This window comes from Camelina sativa, chromosome 20 (assembly GCF_000633955.1).
Source record: "Camelina sativa cultivar DH55 chromosome 20, Cs, whole genome shotgun sequence".
Taxonomy (NCBI): Eukaryota; Viridiplantae; Streptophyta; class Magnoliopsida; order Brassicales; family Brassicaceae; genus Camelina; species Camelina sativa.
The window spans coordinates 25,741,920-25,764,144 of NC_025704.1; positions in this window are offsets into that span (position 1 = coordinate 25,741,920).

The window sequence follows — 22,225 nt, forward strand, 5'->3', positions numbered from 1 at the left end:
TACACCTGAGAAGAAGAAGTAACATTTGCTCGCATGGGATAAAGTCTGTCTACCAAAACGGGAGGGTGGTCTTGGTATCAGGTCTGCGGTCACTATGAATAAAGCTCTGTTAGCAAAGATTGGGTGGAGATTGATTCACGATGGGGAGAGCCTCTGGGCTCGTGTTCTGCGTCAGAAGTATAAAGTGGGTAATATCCAGGATACTTCTTGGTTTGCTGTGAAGAGTAACTGGTCCTCAACTTGGCGTAGTGTGGTGACCGGATTGCGGGAAGTTGTGTTCCCAGGCATGAGCTGGGTACTTGGTGACGGGAGCTCTATCCATTTTTGGCGAGATAAGTGGCTCTCTGATACTTCCTTGGTTGAATGTGTGTTGGTAGATATACCAGGTGAGCTTGTGGATGTGCGAGTTAGTGATTTATGGATTGCGAGTGCAGGTTGGGATATGACACGCATTGCTCCGTTTGTATCCAACTTCACGTTGTCGTGCCTTGTGTCTATGGTGGTGGATATGTTGACTGGAGCTAGGGATAGACCATCATGGGGTCCAAGTCCAAATGGTAAGTTTACACCCGACCCATTCATATACAACATCGACAGACCAAGGTTACTTCGTCCACAACAAGTTCAACAACCGCAACCAACAACAATTGAGGAGACAATGAACAATCCAAATGGTCCACCAGCTCCTCAAGCAAGGACCAACATAGGAGCAGGGGATGCTCCATCTACTCATACTCAAAGGAATGACATTGTGCCACCTGCTGTCCAGAACAACAATTTTGAGATCAAGAGTAGTCTCATCCAGATGATACAAAGCAACAAGTTTCATGGATTGCCAATGGAGGACCCATTGGATCATCTGGATGAATTTGATAGACTCTGTACCCTCACCAAGATAAATGGAGTTAGTGGGGATGGATTCAAACTCTGGAGGATTGATTCAAACTCCGGCTTTTCCCATTTTCCTTGGGAGACAAAGCACACCTCTGGGAGAAATCACTCCCCAAGGAGTCCATCACCACCTGGGAAGCATGCAACAAGGCATTTTTAGCCAAATTCTTCTCCAACTCCAGAACTGCTAAGCTGTGAAATGACATTTCCAGCTTTGTTCAGAAGAACAATGAGACGTTCAGTGAAGCTTGGGAACGTTTCAAGGGATACACTACCAGATGTCCTCATCATGGCTTCAGCAATGCTTCATTGCTAAGTACACTTTACAGAGGAGTGGTCCCCAAGATACGGATGTTGCTGGACACCGCAAGCAATGGTAACTTCCTCAACAAGGATGTTGATGAAGGTTGGGACCTAGTGGAGAACTTGGCTCAATCTGATGGGCATTATAATGAGGAGTACGATCATACTGTGCAATCTACAGGAGAGAAGATGCCAAGTACAAGAGGGATATGAAAGCCCTCAATGACAAGCTCGATAAACTACTCAACCAGCAGCAGCATGTTCATGCAATATCAGAGGAAGAACAATTTTTACAACAAGATGGGGAGAATGTTCAAATAGAGGATGTGAACTACATCAACAACCAAGGAGGTTACAACAAAGGGTACAACAACTACAAGCCCAATCCGAATCTGTCATACCGTAACCCGAATGTTGCCAATCCTCAAGACCAAACATACCCATCAGCAGTTCAGGGGAACCAGGTCGAGCAGAAGCCTTTTGTTCAATACAATCAAGGCTATGCCCCTAAGCAACAATATTCTGGAAATTACCACCAACCCATTGCACCACGTGGATTCCAACAACAGCAAGGCCCGCAACACCAATCACAAGACGCTGACCTACGCGGCCTAATTTAGCAGATGATTCAAAATCAGGCATCCGCTACTATGGAAACTGCAAAACGATTTGCGGAGATGAGCAAAAAGATCGATTGAAGATACAATTACTTGACTGCCAAGTATGAAACGCTCAATACTAAGCTGAGGTACCTCGAAGGCCACCACAACAACCAACCACCTCCAAAGATCAACAAACTTCCAGGTAAAGCAGTTCAGAACCCTAAGGATTATGCCACTGCCCAAGCCATATTCCTTGGTGATGACTATCAAGATTACCTCACTGAGGACAGTGATGTTCAAGATGGGGAGGATATGGATCACTATGGGATAAATAAGGTCAAGTACTACATATCCAAGTATGAACCCAAGCCTTCACCCGAGGAGACTGATCGAGTTGATGATCGAGCACTAGTTCGAGAATCACAAATTGAAGAACCACCCGAGGCAGAACCTGATGACGTACCCGATGATGGTGATCGGATGATACATCGAGTAGATGTTCAGATGACAGATCAACCTCAACTACCTGTAGCAGCAGAAGGGGAACTACAGGAAAGGTTCAATGCTGCTCTTGACACCCAACTGGAGACGCTTGCAGAGCGTATGGCCAAGCGTAAAGCTCCACCTCCTAATCTTTTGCCACCACACGAACTTCAAGAGGAAATCGCCAAGGAGGCAGCTCAGCTGGAGATTGAGGTTAAGGAAGCTGTCAAGGAAATTGGGTATGAGATTCTCAAGAGTGAAGTGTGTTTAGACCCTGAGCTGTGAATCGAGGAAAAATTGGAAGATCCTGGCTCTTTTACTTTGCCATGCTCGATAGGACTTCGGAATTTCAAAAATTACTTGTGCGACCTATGAGCCTCAGTCAGCATCATTCCACTGTCAGTTGCCAACAATTTGGGTTTTAGCAGTTTTAAACAGAGTAGTCTGTATTTGGTTATAGCTGATAGAACAATGAGACATCCGATTGGAATCCTAGAAAATTTGCCTCTCAGGATTGGAAGGGTGGAAGTCCCCACTGATTTCATGATCCTTGATATGGATAAGGAACCAGACGATCCACTGATCCTAGGGAGAACATTCTTGGCAATAGTAGGTACAATAATTGAGGTGAAGCAAGGCAAGATCAGAATTGAGCATGGGGAGGACTTCAAGATGGAGTTTGATGTCAAGAAGGGAATTAAGAGGCCAACTATTGATGGTCAAGCTTTTTCCACTAAGAATAAGCAGAGAAAAGTCAATCATCTTGAATAAGTCAACACCACATTTGCTGTGGAACCTGGACAAGACTTGGAAAATCCATTGGATCAGCCTGCTACATTGGAGAGGATTCCAGAACCTCTCCCTCCTAAATCCCATGTTTAAAAGAGCATGAAGAGTCAAGCTTAGTGACTTAAAACAAGCTCATTTGGGAGGAAGTCCCAAAGGTATCCTTTATTTTGTTTTAAGTTTTATCTATNGCCTCTGGGCTCGTGTTCTGCGTCAGAAGTATAAAGTGGGTAATATCCAGGATACTTCTTGGTTTGCTGTGAAGAGTAACTGGTCCTCAACTTGGCGTAGTGTGGTGACCGGATTGCGGGAAGTTGTGTTCCCAGGCATGAGCTGGGTACTTGGTGACGGGAGCTCTATCCATTTTTGGCGAGATAAGTGGCTCTCTGATACTTCCTTGGTTGAATGTGTGTTGGTAGATATACCAGGTGAGCTTGTGGATGTGCGAGTTAGTGATTTATGGATTGCGAGTGCAGGTTGGGATATGACACGCATTGCTCCGTTTGTATCCAACTTCACGTTGTCGTGCCTTGTGTCTATGGTGGTGGATATGTTGACTGGAGCTAGGGATAGACCATCATGGGGTCCAAGTCCAAATGGTAAGTTTACACCCGACCCATTCATATACAACATCGACAGACCAAGGTTACTTCGTCCACAACAAGTTCAACAACCGCAACCAACAACAATTGAGGAGACAATGAACAATCCAAACGGTCCACCAGCTCCTCAAGCAAGGACCAACATAGGAGCAGGGGATGCTCCATCTACTCATACTCAAAGGAATGACATTGTGCCACCTGCTGTCCAGAACAACAATTTTGAGATCAAGAGTAGTCTCATCCAGATGATACAAAGCAACAAGTTTCATGGATTGCCAATGGAGGACCCATTGGATCATCTGGATGAATTTGATAGACTCTGTACCCTCACCAAGATAAATGGAGTTAGTGGGGATGGATTCAAACTCTGGAGGATTGATTCAAACTCCGGCTTTTCCCATTTTCCTTGGGAGACAAAGCACACCTCTGGGAGAAATCACTCCCCAAGGAGTCCATCACCACCTGGGAAGCATGCAACAAGGCATTTTTAGCCAAATTCTTCTCCAACTCCAGAACTGCTAAGCTGTGAAATGACATTTCCAGCTTTGTTCAGAAGAACAATGAGACGTTCAGTGAAGCTTGGGAACGTTTCAAGGGATACACTACCAGATGTCCTCATCATGGCTTCAGCAATGCTTCATTGCTAAGTACACTTTACAGAGGAGTGGTCCCCAAGATACGGATGTTGCTGGACACCGCAAGCAATGGTAACTTCCTCAACAAGGATGTTGATGAAGGTTGGGACCTAGTGGAGAACTTGGCTCAATCTGATGGGCATTATAATGAGGAGTACGATCATACTGTGCAATCTACAGGAGAGAAGATGCCAAGTACAAGAGGGATATGAAAGCCCTCAATGACAAGCTCGATAAACTACTCAACCAGCAGCAGCATGTTCATGCAATATCAGAGGAAGAACAATTTTTACAACAAGATGGGGAGAATGTTCAAATAGAGGATGTGAACTACATCAACAACCAAGGAGGTTACAACAAAGGGTACAACAACTACAAGCCCAATCCGAATCTGTCATACCGTAACCCGAATGTTGCCAATCCTCAAGACCAAACATACCCATCAGCAGTTCAGGGGAACCAGGTCGAGCAGAAGCCTTTTGTTCAATACAATCAAGGCTATGCCCCTAAGCAACAATATTCTGGAAATTACCACCAACCCATTGCACCACGTGGATTCCAACAACAGCAAGGCCCGCAACACCAATCACAAGACGCTGACCTACGCGGCCTAATTTAGCAGATGATTCAAAATCAGGCATCCGCTACTATGGAAACTGCAAAACGATTTGCGGAGATGAGCAAAAAGATCGATTGAAGATACAATTACTTGACTGCCAAGTATGAAACGCTCAATACTAAGCTGAGGTACCTCGAAGGCCACCACAACAACCAACCACCTCCAAAGATCAACAAACTTCCAGGTAAAGCAGTTCAGAACCCTAAGGATTATGCCACTGCCCAAGCCATATTCCTTGGTGATGACTATCAAGATTACCTCACTGAGGACAGTGATGTTCAAGATGGGGAGGATATGGATCACTATGGGATAAATAAGGTCAAGTACTACATATCCAAGTATGAACCCAAGCCTTCACCCGAGGAGACTGATCGAGTTGATGATCGAGCACTAGTTCGAGAATCACAAATTGAAGAACCACCCGAGGCAGAACCTGATGACGTACCCGATGATGGTGATCGGATGATACATCGAGTAGATGTTCAGATGACAGATCAACCTCAACTACCTGTAGCAGCAGAAGGGGAACTACAGGAAAGGTTCAATGCTGCTCTTGACACCCAACTGGAGACGCTTGCAGAGCGTATGGCCAAGCGTAAAGCTCCACCTCCTAATCTTTTGCCACCACACGAACTTCAAGAGGAAATCGCCAAGGAGGCAGCTCAGCTGGAGATTGAGGTTAAGGAAGCTGTCAAGGAAATTGGGTATGAGATTCTCAAGAGTGAAGTGTGTTTAGACCCTGAGCTGTGAATCGAGGAAAAATTGGAAGATCCTGGCTCTTTTACTTTGCCATGCTCGATAGGACTTCGGAATTTCAAAAATTACTTGTGCGACCTATGAGCCTCAGTCAGCATCATTCCACTGTCAGTTGCCAACAATTTGGGTTTTAGCAGTTTTAAACAGAGTAGTCTGTATTTGGTTATAGCTGATAGAACAATGAGACATCCGATTGGAATCCTAGAAAATTTGCCTCTCAGGATTGGAAGGGTGGAAGTCCCCACTGATTTCATGATCCTTGATATGGATAAGGAACCAGACGATCCACTGATCCTAGGGAGAACATTCTTGGCAATAGTAGGTACAATAATTGAGGTGAAGCAAGGCAAGATCAGAATTGAGCATGGGGAGGACTTCAAGATGGAGTTTGATGTCAAGAAGGGAATTAAGAGGCCAACTATTGATGGTCAAGCTTTTTCCACTAAGAATAAGCAGAGAAAAGTCAATCATCTTGAATAAGTCAACACCACATTTGCTGTGGAACCTGGACAAGACTTGGAAAATCCATTGGATCAGCCTGCTACATTGGAGAGGATTCCAGAACCTCTCCCTCCTAAATCCCATGTTTAAAAGAGCATGAAGAGTCAAGCTTAGTGACTTAAAACAAGCTCATTTGGGAGGAAGTCCCAAAGGTATCCTTTATTTTGTTTTAAGTTTTATCTATCTATTCTACCTGATGTTCTATTTTTGCATATTTATTTATTTATAAAAAAGGGGAAAGTGAAATAAGGAAAAATTGAGGAACCCGAGCGTCAACCCGACACCGTACTCGACGCACCTGATCGTGTTTCTACTCGGGTGGCGAGTGAAGTCCGAATTCCACAAACCAAGCCCACTCTTGGTGAAGCCCAAGCTGCTAACCCTACTCTATTTTAAGGGATTAGAACCCTTCTCCCTCTTCAGCACAAACCGATAAGTCTCTCAACCCTAAAATCTTTTTATTTTCCTACTTTCTATTTTCTCTCAAGGGAATCGAGACTCCTTAATTTTTCGGGAACTAACCCTATTAATCTCAAAGTTTAGCTGTTCTTTCTTCTCAAGGATTCGATAATGGAACCAAACATGAAAATCTACCAAAGGAAGGGAAGAAGATCAACCTCTGCCGCTGCTAGAACCGGAGGTGATGCCGTCAAACCTCGAGAATCCCAAGGAAGAGGAGACATTCCGCATTCCCAACCGCTGGTTGGATGTTTTGCTTCTCCAACCCGATGCTCAACCCGATCCATCACCCGATCCGGTGCTCGAGCAACCGATCGTGTAGACCACCGAGTTCGTTCACCATGTCCGATGGCGAGTGCTGTTTGCCGATCTCCTCGACGTAGGGACCTGTCTACGTCCTGGAGAACTGTTACCGACCCCATGGAGGTCGATTCTGATGCTGGTGGAGGAGAGCCAGAGGAGATCCAAACGTCGCGGTTAAGGAGCAGAGCCGCGGTTGCGAGAGGGAAGAGACCAGCTTCTGGGAAGGCTGAGAAGGTGGATGAGAGAGCGGCTGAAGAAGTAGAACGAGACACAGAGGAGGAGAACCGTGACCGAGAGGAGGAGCAGAGAGACTGCACATGCCAAGCCTCGCGGAGATTGAAGCAAAAAGAGGTGGAGACTCCGGCTAAGCTCTTCAAGGTTTTTCGCAAGATGAGTTTCGTTGGTACCCGCTACCCTCACCGAGAAACGATGAAGCAGTTGGGAATCGCTAGAGATGTCGAGTTCCTGTCCGACATGTGCCACCTGGGCCAGATGATGCGAGCCAACCTTGAAGCTTATGAGGAGGAGACGGTCAACACTGAGGTTGCACTACTTTGAGGACCACCCGACCCTACTACCTGATGGGGGGATCGGGTTCATCACCTTCTCCGTGCAAAACAAGGAGTACCGGCTTACTTTCAAGGAGATGGAGATGCTGTATGGTTTCAAGGCTGGGTTTGAAGAAGGCATGGAAGTTAGCAAGGAGGAAATGAGATCCCTATGGCTGACAATAGGAGACAAGTTCCCCTACAAGTCTACAAGATCGAAGTCTGCTCAAATAAGGAGCCCCGTTTTGAGGTATTTTTCACAAGTCCCTCACCTGCACTCTTTTTGCTAGAAAGAAGACTAGGAATGTGAATGATCATGAGCTCCAGCTGATAGATATTTCCTTGTGTGGAGTTTTAGACAATGCTAGGGATGGTACACCGCTAGTAGGAGATGTTGCGGATACTAGTATGGTCTTTGTGCTGCTCGATCAAGTCCTCTACCTCAAGTCATGGGCTATGAAGAGAAGAGAAGGGGGCGGAGAGATCTCCATTGGAGGACTGGTTACACCAATTTTGGTGGCTTGTGATGTACCTTTGAAGGGAGTAGTACACGACCCGAGATGGCTGGACATTGACTACCTCATGCTGGCAAGGTACATGGCTTATGAGAAGTCAAACGACATGCTGCTCTTCAAGTTTGTCCATCCAACCGCCGGAGCCGCCCAAATGATCCTGCCCAATGTAATGTGCACCAAGGTCCGGCTGGGGGACAACATCCACTTTGCACCGCCTCTGGAGGAGCTGTACAATCCGGAGGAGGAATCAGTAGCTGAACAGAGAGAGGCAACCAGGCAAGGACAGGGAGACAGCTCGGAAGATTATGACTTTGAGGAGTATGTTTGCTCCCAAAAGCAACCTGTTGGAGTGAGGGAAGTCCACAAGAGGATCAGATGGCTGAAGAGGATGAACAAGTTTTTGGTGAGAAAGGTGAAGGATCTTACCGGTTCAGTGAAGATGATGAGAGGTTAGATCAAGGAGCTGCAAGACAAGGCAAGTTGTGCCTCAGCTCCTACCTCGGCATATGCACCAACATGGATGGGGAGAAGCGGACCGCAAGGAGGAATACGAGGACTAACACCTCCATAACCTCCCAGAGCATCATACTACAAGCCCCAAGCTGAGGAGGATGTCACAAGACCTGAAGTATCGAGGAGAAGCCATTCAAACACCTATCTGATGCCTATCCCGATGGGATACACGATGCCCTATCCGATGCATCCATCGAGCACACAATCAGGTGATTACTCAAAACTTTTCCCTCCGCCTTACCAGATGCCATACACGATACCATATTCGATGCATCTTGCGAGAGGCTATAAGGGTGATCACTCTGGACCTCTTCCACCATACCCATCATATTACATGATGCCCTACCCGATGAGCTACGCGATGCCCCCCACGATCAACCCCTCAGATGCTGGTCCGAGAAAGTCGTCCGTGCATATCACCGAGCTCTCTGACGAGCAAATACCGGCACCTGCTGAAGCCGGCGACGACCCTGGCTACACGTTGGCGAGTATGGAGGCTGCTACAACCTCCTTCTTCACCAGCCAAGGAAGTACCAAATTCATCCAACCTTTGTAAATAACATTGCATTTAGTTTTATTTTACTTTGTTTGATTCTTGGATTCTTTTTCCAACTTTCAATTTACACAGAGACTGTGTAATTTAAGTTTGGGGGAGGGTCTCAGAATGTTTTTAACATTGTGTTTTATTTTCTTAATTTTATTATTTCAAATTTTTGCATGCTAGTTTTATTCTTTGAGTCTGCATCTATGTGCATTGAAAAACCCAAAAAAAAAATTTGAAATTTTTTTTAAAAAATAAAAAAGAGTGTTCATGTAGTTGCATTTACATATTAGGATTGAGTCTAGTTTGCTTCATATAGGATTGTTGCATATGCATCTTAGGGGACAATGATTAAAACCACCTTGTTTAAAATCAAACCTTAGGATTGAAGCTATAGCCCTTAATCACAGTTCATTGTTGCTAGATCAATCTTTGGAAAAAAATGAAAAATCTTTGTTTAGAACCTTGTGTCTTTTGAATGCTTCCTCCACTTGCTTGAACATTGGAACATTTCTATATTATTAGACTTAATTTGAACTTAAATTGTCTTGCTTATGGAATTTGAATACTTGCTCATGGTAACTCTAAACTCGGGTTAGCACTCCATTTTTACCAATCTTTTTCGTTTAACCCGATTCATTTTTCCTACCCTTGAACCCAAACCTTTCTTTCAAACCTTGTTGTGAATTGTTGAGTGAGGCCTTTTTCATTGTGCTATAGGTTGTGAAACCTTGAGAGTATTGAGAACGACAAAGAACTGCCTCTTGATTTAGCTAAGTTAGAATTTGAACTAGCTGATAGATTCGGTTTTGAAAGATAGGTGGTTAACATGTTTATTTGGGTTAGGTTAGGGAATAAAAAAGAAGGAGAAAAGAAGTCCCTAAGGTTAGAATAAAGTAGCTCTAAGTCTCTAAGTAGAAAAAAAAAGAAAAAAGATCTTGCTATAGTCTCCTAGAAAGAAAGAAAGAAAAAATATATACATATTAGGAGTTTAGCAAAGAAAGAAAAGAAGAAAAAAAGAGAAGAGAGCTAGATGTTTAAAGTTTAAACCTTAGGGATTACAAAAAAAAAGAGTTAAAATCAAGGTTGTGGGTAGTTTTATTCTAGGGGGTTTTAAAAAAAAAAAAAGAGAAAGTGAATGAGAAAAAGGTAAATTATCAAGAGTTAAGCTTTGTATGCCCAAATTGTTCTCAATCTTAGATAGTTTTCACAACTGTCTAGCATTCATTCTTTTGAGAGGAAACCACCCAAAGAATTTGCTTGAAACCACCTTACCAAAAAGCCTTACCCTTGAAACCGATTGAGCTTGATTCACCTTCCATTTGCAAGAATTCGCCAAACACTTAAATGAATGTGAAAGAGATGTTCTTTACTTTTAGTTGGAGGTTGAACTAGATCGATGCATGGTAATAAGCATAGAAAAATATTTGTAAGTATGTTGATTGATCTTAGCACCAGTAAACTATCTTTAAGGACTATAGCTTGAATCCTTCGTTTAGCATATAAAGGTTATGAGTCCCTGCTTTCAAACCGCACCCTCCTACTTTCTTGCTAGAGGACTAGCAAGATTTAAGTTTGGGGGTCTGATGACTCTCTAATTTACATGTTTTTAGCATCCTATTTTGTCCATACTTTGCATTGTTTATACCTTTACCTTAGTATTTTTAGGTCATTAACTGTAGGAATTCACTTGTAGGCCATTTAGGGTGTTGCATTCTTGCATTTGATATTTTGGATGAAAACATGTGCTTTAGAGCCTAAAATGGAGAGAAACAAGGACAAATCCGAGCATGTACCCGAAGGAGCCATCGAGCTGGAAAAACAGTCCGAACCCCAACACAATCGAGGAAGATCCAAGAGCAGGAAGAACAACCCAAAGATCTACCTGAGGAGTAACTCGACTTTATCCTCGTGTACCCCATCGAGTAGACCCTTGGGCAGGACTGGGAAGCTAGGTCAAAGGGGTTTCCATATATAAACCCCTACTCTTCTTCCTCACAAACGAGCACTCCGCAGACCCTCAAACCAGAGAGCGAGAGCTTCTGAGAGAGATCTAGAGCAACTCAAAACACTTTTCACTTTTGTTAGGATTTATTTTATATCTTTTTGTTATTTCTTTAGATTTCTACTTTGTACTCTTTATTCTCTACTCTATCTTTTAATACAATGCAATTTTTGTTCATATATGCTTTTATGTTTCTTGCAATTATTTTCGAGTAGTGTAGTAAAGTTTCTAGGGATGGGATAGATGATTTTGTGTTCTTGATGGGTTAGGATGTCTTAGTTTGATTGTATATGTTTTATAGATTCCCTTCTAGGTCGGTGTTCTTAATGCTATCAACAAACCAAGATGGTGAGATTAGATCTAAGGTGTTTTACCACCGAGAGGTGTAGATGAAATGCTTGAATCAATCGATGCTAGAGATTTACTCACTTAGCCTAAGAGATTAGATGAGTAAGGAGTTTATTGACAATAATGAATCGGTTCTTATTGCCTGCTTGGTCATGTTTCTCCAACGAGAGTTGGGTAGGGGAGTGATCAAGGTTGATTGTTTCTATCACGAGAGTGTTTTAACATGGTTTTCGAGGTTCATTGTCTAGGGAATATTTGCTTGAGGCATGTAAGACATATGTATTGGTCAGGAACACTTAGGAGTCGATTACCCCATCCTTAGAAGCTTTGGTATTTTAATTGCTTGCATTTTATTTCATCACTCGATCCCTTACCCCAACAGGTACATGATCATCTGCTTCGAGTAACCCCACGAGTTGTTCATACCTTCTTTGTTTACTCGATCACCCCACCTGATCTTGTACTCGAATGCTTGCATCGAGTGCTTAGGTCGTGTGGTTCCTTGTTTATATTATTTTCTTTTATTATTTTAGGATTGTTAGACAAAACCCCATTATTGCTTGGCTTGACTTGCATTGTTCTGATTGCATCCTACCTGCTAGCATAAACAACCATTTGCATTGTTAACCCTTTATACTACAACTGCATAGGGAATTGATACCCTGGGTGAAAATCCGCTTATCAACACTTAACACCGGACGTGATTTCACTGTAATAAATCCTAAAAACAAAACCAAAACCAAAATCCTAAGAAAAATAAACACAAAAGGGTAAGCCAGCACAAACCCCATAGATTGCCTCCCATAAGCGCTTGTTTAAGGTCTATAGCTTGACCGTGGTTTCAGGTGTCAAGTGATGGGAGGATGAGAACTCATATCAGAACAAGCTCTCCAATTCGCCAACTTAAGCTCCAAAGTCTTTTTCAGCATACCATCCATTGCTTCTTGGCCTTTTTCTTTAAACTCTGGAGTGAGGATGGCTNGTTTTCGAGGTTCATTGTCTAGGGAATATTTGCTTGAGGCATGTAAGACATATGTATTGGTCAGGAACACTTAGGAGTCGATTACCCCATCCTTAGAAGCTTTGGTATTTTAATTGCTTGCATTTTATTTCATCACTCGATCCCTTACCCCAACAGGTACATGATCATCTGCTTCGAGTAACCCCACGAGTTGTTCATACCTTCTTTGTTTACTCGATCACCCCACCTGATCTTGTACTCGAATGCTTGCATCGAGTGCTTAGGTCGTGTGGTTCCTTGTTTATATTATTTTCTTTTATTATTTTAGGATTGTTAGACAAAACCCCATTATTGCTTGGCTTGACTTGCATTGTTCTGATTGCATCCTACCTGCTAGCATAAACAACCATTTGCATTGTTAACCCTTTATACTACAACTGCATAGGGAATTGATACCCTGGGTGAAAATCCGCTTATCAACACTTAACACCGGACGTGATTTCACTGTAATAAATCCTAAAAACAAAACCAAAACCAAAATCCTAAGAAAAATAAACACAAAAGGGTAAGCCAGCACAAACCCCATAGATTGCCTCCCATAAGCGCTTGTTTAAGGTCTATAGCTTGACCGTGGTTTCAGGTGTCAAGTGATGGGAGGATGAGAACTCATATCAGAACAAGCTCTCCAATTCGCCAACTTAAGCTCCAAAGTCTTTTTCAGCATACCATCCATTGCTTCTTGGCCTTTTTCTTTAAACTCTGGAGTGAGGATGGCTTTAACTTTAGAGAAAGGCCGAGATATTCCTTTGCACTTCACCTTGTACTCAGTGGTGTCTCTAACATATTTCTGGGGTACCAAGGTTGTCAGAAGATTTGGTATTACTCTCTCTATCTTCGGCTTGTCTCTCTTCTTAACCCTCTTAGACCTTTTCTCAGAAGAATGAGTGACTCCATCCAGGACTTCGTTGACCTCATTCTTATCAGCACTCTCTCCCATTATCATGACATCCACCTTCTTCTCATGTTCTACAACTAGACAAGAGCCATGTTGTATAGCATCATTTGCAGTGATTGCGTTGTAGAAGACCTTATCATCAATGTTAGAGAAAGTTATCCTCTTATTAGACAAGTCAACAACTGCTCCCACTGTTGCTAGGAAAGGTCTCCCAAGAATCAAAAGCATAACAGAACCCTCGCTCATTTCCACAACATAAAAATCTGTAGCAACCAAGCAACTCCCAGCTCGAACATCTAAATTATTAATGAAGCCTTGTGGAGTCGTGGTGACAGCATTTGCAAACTTAAGAGAGACCTTAGAAGCTTTCATATCATCAATCCCCAACCTCTCTGCAACAGCCTTAGACATTACGTTCACACTGGATCCAGTGTCACAAAGGGAGCCCATAAAGTTCACTCCTAGGATAGAGCACGGAACAACAAATTTTTCTGGATCCTCTAACTTTGGTAGTCTTTTCAAAACTGGAGCATGAATGCTCTTCTTTAGAGCCAAAAACGCCTTAACCTTCACAAAATCCTTTTCTTCAACCACAACATCATTGTAAACCTTTTTAAACAAAGAGATGAACTCACTTATAGCTTCTTTGTACCGAGCATACTTCTTTTCATCCAGAGGTCTCTTTTCATGTCTTCTTGGAAAATGAATTTTTGGCCCATAGGGCTTTGGTTCCACAAGAATTGATTCCTTGGTATTCGTATTAGGAGCAGAGGAGTCGTAAATCCCCATTCTTGCAGCATGGAGCGGTCGTTCAACAGAAGGAGCAGTCAGTCTGGAATTTTTTGAGAAAGACTCTGCAACAACGACGGGATCGACCGATCTATAAGGGGGATCGGTCGATCTAACTTCCCTGGGGATCAGACTCGAATTATCAGAATAGATGGGACCAACAGGTCTAGTCTCAGGATTGATCGATCTCGTCTCTGCGGAAATCAAATGAGTTGATCACAACACAACTCAGCTCATCTTCAATCTCACCATGGAGTGTGATAGCATTGCATGACTCTTTATTCTTAGAGCTAGAAGAAATAGCAGAGACTCTCTTATCAATGGAATCAACACGTGAACTCAACCTCTCAAATTTCCCATTCAAATCATTGTACATGCTATCAATCTTGACACTAATCTCAGCAGAACTTTTCTTATGGCCCTTCGATAGTGCTTGCATCATTAATTCGAGTTTGTTATCTTGTGGAGATGCAGATGGAGCGTGGTATCCTTGGGCATTTGAGCTATTAAATACAGCACCTTTGTTCTGAAATCCTTGCGGGAAGTTACCTTTTTGATTATGTGGAAGATACACCTGATCCTGAGGATTCTCAACGTTTGTGCTTATGTAAGAGAGATTAGGATGATTTCTATAATTCTGATTAAACCCATGATTCTGATAGCTCCCTTGTCCTCCTACATAGTTCAACTCCTCCGTCCCCTCAAAACTTGAATTTACTCCAACTTGCTGATACGCACCCGTCTGCCCGTCGCACATGTTGACAGCTAGCTGATCTCTCTTCAAAAGAAGGTCTACCTTAGCAGTAAGATTCTTAATAACATCTGTATTCAAGGAGCTAACAACACACACAGAACGATCATACTCATGACTATGATTGCTGTTACTCGCTGCAAGGTTTCGATCAAGAGGTTTGCCTCAGCGGCAGTGTTAGTAGAAAATCTCCTCTGCTGGCGGTATCGAGTGCCATCTGGTACTTCTGGTAAATTCCTCCATAGAAGATGTTCATAAGATTCTCTTGTGAAAAGCCATGATGAGGACAGTCCCTCATATACTCATTGAATCTCTCCCACGCTTTACAAAAAGACTCTGTACCACCTTGTGAGAAGGTAGTGATCTTGCTCCTTAACATAGCTGATCGTGACTTAGTGTAGAAGTGGTTTAGAAATGCTGCTCTACATTGCTCTCAAGTGGTAAGTGATCCTCGGTCCAAGAGATTTAGCCATCTCATAGCCTTACCTCCTAAAGAGAATTGGAACAAAGTCAACATGAGGTAATCATATGGAACTCCATTAGACCTTGTCATACTAGCCAATCTCTCAAAAGCTTCAATATGGTCTAGAGGGCTCTCTGATGCTCATCCATTAAACACACGATTCTGGACCAAATTGATCAGGCTATGCTTGATCTCATAATCTTGTCTCGCAGGAGCAGGAGATTGAATCGCAGACCGATTCTTAAATAGCCTGTTGTGAGCTTCTTCGTCCCTCAAGGTGGTTTCCCTTGCTGGCTGATTTGGTTCAGCTTCGTTTTGCTCTTGCTGAACGTGCCTCTGCTGATGTTGAACGATAGCTGCTGGTGGATTGGGTTGGCAAACCTCTTCATTGTCTTCGGCCATCTTATCGGAATCGGCTCTCGCTTTTCGGTTCTCTCGTTCCAGTCGTGCTAGCTCCTCGTTTCCTAGTATACACAAATCAGCTTTTTTGTGGCTCCTTGTATGCATACACCTTAAACAAAAGAGGAAGAACACAAGAACAAATCAGTAATTTAAAGTAAAATAAACCTTAGACTAAACGTGAATCTAAAATTTCAAAGACAACGTTTTGGTCCCCGGCAACGGTGCCAAATTGATCAAAAGTCAATTAAAACCCATTGTGTATTCCACCAAGATCTAGTGGTATCGTTGTAATACTTCAGGTTCGAATCCACATAGACCAAGCAGTTGCACTATGAAATTATCAAGATCAAATATAGCTAAGACAAAAGAATTTTGTGTTTGAAAGTCACTAACAAAGCAGTAAATAAAAGAGTGTTTTAAATCAAAAGAGAAAACATTGGGTGCAGGGAATCATTAGGGATTATGATCAAAATTTAGATGATTAGATAGGGATGCATTAAACACAATTCTTGAACTCAAATCATGTTTATAAAGCTATCCTACTTCCGCAGCGATAACTATCTAAGCAATGAATTTACTAAATCCTAAACTTCCGTTTGAATCCAGCAAATCAAGCAAGCATTAACAAGTTCAGGTTTGATAAGTTCACAAGGTGCCTCAACTTCAACTTCTGTTGGCTAAGGTCAACCTTGCTCACCTATATTCTCTTCAAGCAACTCAACAACACTTTTGGTGCCCCGATGAATTAAACCTACAATCATAAACTAGGTAGCTAATCTAGTTTAAGCTTTAAGAACAACAATATATGAAGAAAAAAATAGATCAATCCCAAATCTAACAAACCTAGCATCAATTAATCATAGAAACCCTTCTGAAACTCTAAACCCAATTGAGAAACTACTCAGACATGGAGAAGCAGAAACAAAAAATCAAAGATGAAGAAAACATAATTGAATTGCAAAAGAATAGAAAATAGGGTTTAGAAATCTTCTCCAAAGTGTCAAGAAGGATTAGAGATCTTCTCCCTTAGCTCTCAATAAAAATAGTTTCAGAAAATAAAAGCTTATGTCTCTGGAGGCCGAGCCTCTAACTTAGCTATCAAAATAAAACCCTAATAGTCGGTTTAAAGCGAAAAATAAAAAGTTGTTTCGGGTACGGGACTGGTCGATCCCGAATGCGGATCAGCCGATCCTGGATGCTTTTTTCTGTTTGCTCCATCTGCTTGCTATTTCGATCAGTCTTCACCAAATTGGCTTCAGATGTTTGTCTTCATCCCCAAAACACTCAGTTCCTTCCAAAGTCACCTAAAACCTGTACAGACTCTCAAAAGGCTAAAAAGACTCTAAAAGCATATATTGATTCAATAAAAGACTCAAAACAAATGTAAAAACTATGGTTAAAAACCAATAAAATACTGATACATCAATTCTGTTCGGTTTTGAACCGAACCGAACCGATAGCCCAATGTGTTTATGTTAATTAATATAATTAGATTTGTAAATATGTAATCTCACGAGTAATCTCACAATTGCATTTGCTACCTCTCGCACACGTTTGATTTTTTTTTTTTTTTTTACATTTCTAATGAATTAATTTATGTAGAATTGGGTTTTGGGTTTAATTGTTTCTTAACTTATGTTCTAAAGTGTTAAACTCTATGGACATCAAAGCAAATTCATATCTAGTTCCTCACTTCCTCTCTTCTCTGCTTTTCTGGAAGATTGTTATGTTACACTGTTGTTGTTGCTGGTTTTTTCAAATTTTTTTTTCTACGGAACTTTTAGTTATTAGGCGTTTGATTTTAATATGGTTGTTTTTGTAGGTTTTCCTTTTTTCATGGTTTATTTGAATTATTAAACTTATACAACTTGTTGACTATTTTAGGATATCAAAGGACAATGAATTTGTTTGTTACATTAACTAATTTTTTGAACCGAACATAAACCGATCCGAATCAAACTGAACAGAACATAAACTGACCCAAACACAAACTAAACCAAACAAAGTTTTGTTGAATTTCGTTAGAGTTTTATGAAAACCGAATAAACCGTACCGAATCGAACCCAAACCGAACCCGAAGTTTAACCGAAATGCCCACCCACACACTCTCATTTCATGGATTTTGTTTTGTTTTGTTTGAGTGGCTTCAAAATTTGGGTCCTTAGAAATACATTATCATGTTTGCCAAAAATATATATATATATATATATATATATATATATATATATATATATTTACAATAAACATTTCGATTTAAAAAACGATGAAATTATATCATCTGCTTAAATGTGAAGATGAATGATGATGTACCGCTGCAACCGTATACAATACCATCATTATATATAGGGACAACAATTTAAGTCCATCTCATAATTTCTACAAACAGATGTAAACGATGTTTCCGATTTCAACTCTCATCACTGAAAACACAATATTGATTGTCACACCTTACGCAACTGTCGTTCTCATAGCTATCTTATCGATTCTATGGTACTTCTTGAAACGCTTGCCAGATCCACCTCTACCGCCTGGACCGCGAGGGTTACCTATTGTCGGAAACTTTCCCTTTCTTGACCTGGAGCTTCACAGACACTTCGCAACCCTCGCTCAAAGGCACGGTCCAATCTTCAAACTCAATCTTGGTTCAAAACTAACCGTAGTGGTCAACTCTCCAGCACTAGCTCGAGAGATCTTGAAAGACCAAGACATCAATTTCTCAAACCATGACATCCCTCTGACAGGCCGAGCCCTTACCTATGGCGGTATCGACCTTGTTTCGTTACCGTATGGGGCCGAATATAGAATGCTTAGAAAAGTTTACGTTGTCAAGCTTCTTAACCGTAAAACCTTGGATTCTTTTTACGAGCTTCGACGCAAAGAAATTCGGGAAAGAACGAGGTACTTGTACCAGAAAGGTCAAGAAGAATCACCGGTGAAAGTCGGAGCCAGATCTTTTTGGCGATGATGAATCTCATGATGAATATGTTATGGGGATGTTCGGTGAAAGCAGAGGAAATGGAAAGTGTTGGAACAAAGTTTAAAGAAGTTATTTCTGAAATAATTAGGCTCTTAGGAGTGCCTAATGTTTCTGATTTTTTCCCGTTGATAGCTAGATTCTGTTGGTTAAGCTTCTAGAATGTTCTAGAATAGATATCCTTAAAGGAATTAGGAATCTACTTAGAAAAGGAAAAGTTGTAATACTAAACTAAAAAGGAAGTTAGTAGGTTTTAGAAAAGGAAGACTAGAACCCTATAAATATAGATCATAAGAAGGATGTATGATCATAAGGAAAAACAGAGCTTGTGTTTAGTTTTGAGAAGATTTTCTAAACATTAATAAAGGAAGGATTCTTTGTTCAAGCTTTAAGGTTTTGTGCTATTGATTCTTTATTTGGTATCAGAGCAAATCCTAGGGTAAGGAGAGCTCATACGAATCATGGCTGAGACGAAACCATCAGAGAAGACGCCGACGTCAACCTCCGCAGTTCAATGTCCGATGTTGAACTCAACCAATTACACCGTCTGGACATTGAAGATGAAGGCAACATTAAGAGTTCACAAAGCTTGGATTGCAATCGAGCCTGGAACGGACAATGAAGAGAAGAACGACGTTGCAACAGCTTTGTTATACCAATCTATACCAGACAGCCTGACTCTGCAAATTGGTGAACAAGACTCACCAAAAGATATTTGGGAAGCTATCAAATCAATAAATCAAGGAGTAGAACGCGTCAAAGAAGCTCGTCTTCAAACCTTAATGTCTGCATTCGAGAATCTGAAGATGAAAGACTCAGATACTATCGATACCTTCTCAGGTAAGTTATCAGAGTTAGCCTCGACATCAGCCTCTCTAGGTCAACCTCTTGATGCACCAAAGTTGGTGAAGAAGTTTCTAAATAGCCTGCCCACCAATAAATTCATACACCTCATTGCTTCTCTTGAACAAGTCTTAGATCTAAACAAGACTAGTTTTGAAGACATCATTGGGAGATTTAAAGCTTTTGAGGCTCGTATAAACGGGCAAGCAGCACAAGAAACTCAACAAAACCTCTTGTTCTCAAATATGGACGGAGACAGCGGTAGAGGTAGAGGATGCGGCAGAGGCAGAGGGCGTGGTCGAGGAAACAGAGGCAGAGGACGAGGAAGAGGAAATTTTCAAGATCGAGATCAAAAGGACAGATCTCAAATTATATGCTTCCGATGCGAGAAACCAGGACACTTTGCCTCTGTTTGTCCAGTGAAGTTCGTAAAGGAACAAGAACTCAACAAAAACGAGACAGAGGAAGTAGATACAGCCTTATATATGCATGAAATTGTGTACTTAAATGAGGAGAAGGTGATTCCAAAAAAGTACGAAGTAAACAAGAGAGAAGATGGAATTTGGTATTTGGATAATGGTGCAAGCAACCATATGACAGGAGAGAAAGGATATTTTTCTGAGTTAAACGAGAATATCAAAGGAACCGTAAAATTTGGTGATGGATCTTGTGTCAGCATTGGAGGAAAAGGATCGATCCTCTTTGAAGGAAAAAATGGAGAACAGAGACTTTTAACAGACATCTACTACATTCCGGTGTTGAAGAGCAATATTCTTAGCTTAGGACAAGCTACAGAATATGGCTGCGATGTGAGAATGAGGGCGGATTATCTCACTTTACGTGATCCTAATGGATGCTTGTTAGTCAAAGTAACTCGTTCTCCCAATAGACTGTATAAGATCAGCCTAAAGATAGGCAAACCAACTTGTTTACACTCGAGGATTGAAGATGATTCATGGAAGTGGCATGCGAGGCTTGGTCATATCAGTTTCACAACGTTGAACTCTATGTCCACACAAGAGATGGTTCGAGGCATGCCTAAAATCACAGGTAAGAAAGAGTTGTGTGAATCATGTTTGGTAGGAAAGCAGATGAGACTTGTTTTTCCGAATGCAACTCAATATAGGTCTACTCGAGCATTGGAGTTGTTACACGCTGATCTGTGTGGACCTATATCACCAGCCACACTTGCTAGAAATCAGTATATCTTTGTAATAGTGGATGATTACACCAGATATATGTGGACAATCTTGCTCAAAGAGAAGAGTCAAGCCTTTGAGAAGTTCCAATCGTTTAAAGCACTTGTCGAGAGGGAATGTGACAAGAAGATTGTAACTCTACGCACAGACAGAGGTGGAGAGTTTACATCAAGAGATTTCCAAGATTTTTGTAATGCAAATGGAATCAGAAGGCACCTTACAGCACCCTACACACCTCAACAAAACGGAGTAGTTGAGAGGAGAAACCGGACATTGATGGAGATGACTCGGAGCATTCTTAAGGCAATGAATGTTCCAAATTATTTGTGGGGAGAAGCTGTAAGACATTCAACATACTTGATCAATAGAGTTCCTACTCGAGCTCTAAAGAATCAAACTCCATATGAATGCCTTAGAGAAAGAAAGCCGAGTATCGAGCATCTTAGGATCTTTGGTTGCATTGCTTATGCAAAGGTAGAAGCTGAGCATCTAAAGAAGCTTGATGATCGATCACAAACACTTGTCCATCTCGGCAGACGCTTCGGTTCTCACAGAGAAACGACGGTGGAGCTTTCTTCTCAAGGCTTGAAGGGGAGGGTTCGGACCACCGGCTAACAAATCGGAGATGAGAAGGTTCGGCTTCTTATGTGTGAGGTGTTGCATGTTGTTGTAATTAATCTCCGGTGGTTTTTATTTGTTAGGGTTTCGGATTAATGAGTAGAATTGTTAGAATTGATGAGTAGATTGTTAGAATTGTTAATGAGTAGGATTCAAGAACACGTTGAGAAGTTTGTTTTGATCTGTTTTGATCTTTGAGTTTTAAAGTTTCGTGTCTTAGTTTTGTTCATGGTAAGCACCAAGAGGATTTAGTTATTGCTCACTTTTTCTTTTTGATCATCAGTATTGATTGACTAGTAGTCTTTCTCCTTTTCAGGATTCATTGTGCAGCTACGAAGCTTGGATGATCATACTCCTCTTCCGGGTATCACTTCTCTTTTAAAGATCTATCCTTTTTATTTTTCTCTTGATTTGGTTCTTTGGTATTCTAAATATTGCTCTTCTACATAGATATTGGTCGTGTGATGTTTATAACTCTTTTGTGATGTCATGAATAAGTGTGTGATGTTTATGACTCTTTTGTTTTGTTTTTTGGGAGCTAATCATAAACGGGATACAGCGGTGGAATGGCAAAAAGTGTTGTGTTGTTGCAGTGGACACAGCGGTTGCAAGGTATCACTTGAAAAGGTATGGTTTAATGTTTTATGTTTGTATAAATTAGTTATATGTTCTGTATAAACAATTTGTGTGAATAAGTGTCTAGTTTGAGTTTTCTGTTTAACTATAACTTTGTTTGGGGTTGGTTTGAGATTGTGTTTGGTCAGGTGTTAAATAAATAAAAATCCCGTTTGTTGTATGCTTTGATGTGTGGTTTTGTGTCAGTTTGTTTTTAAGTCTAGTTTGGTATCAGTTTGGTGTGA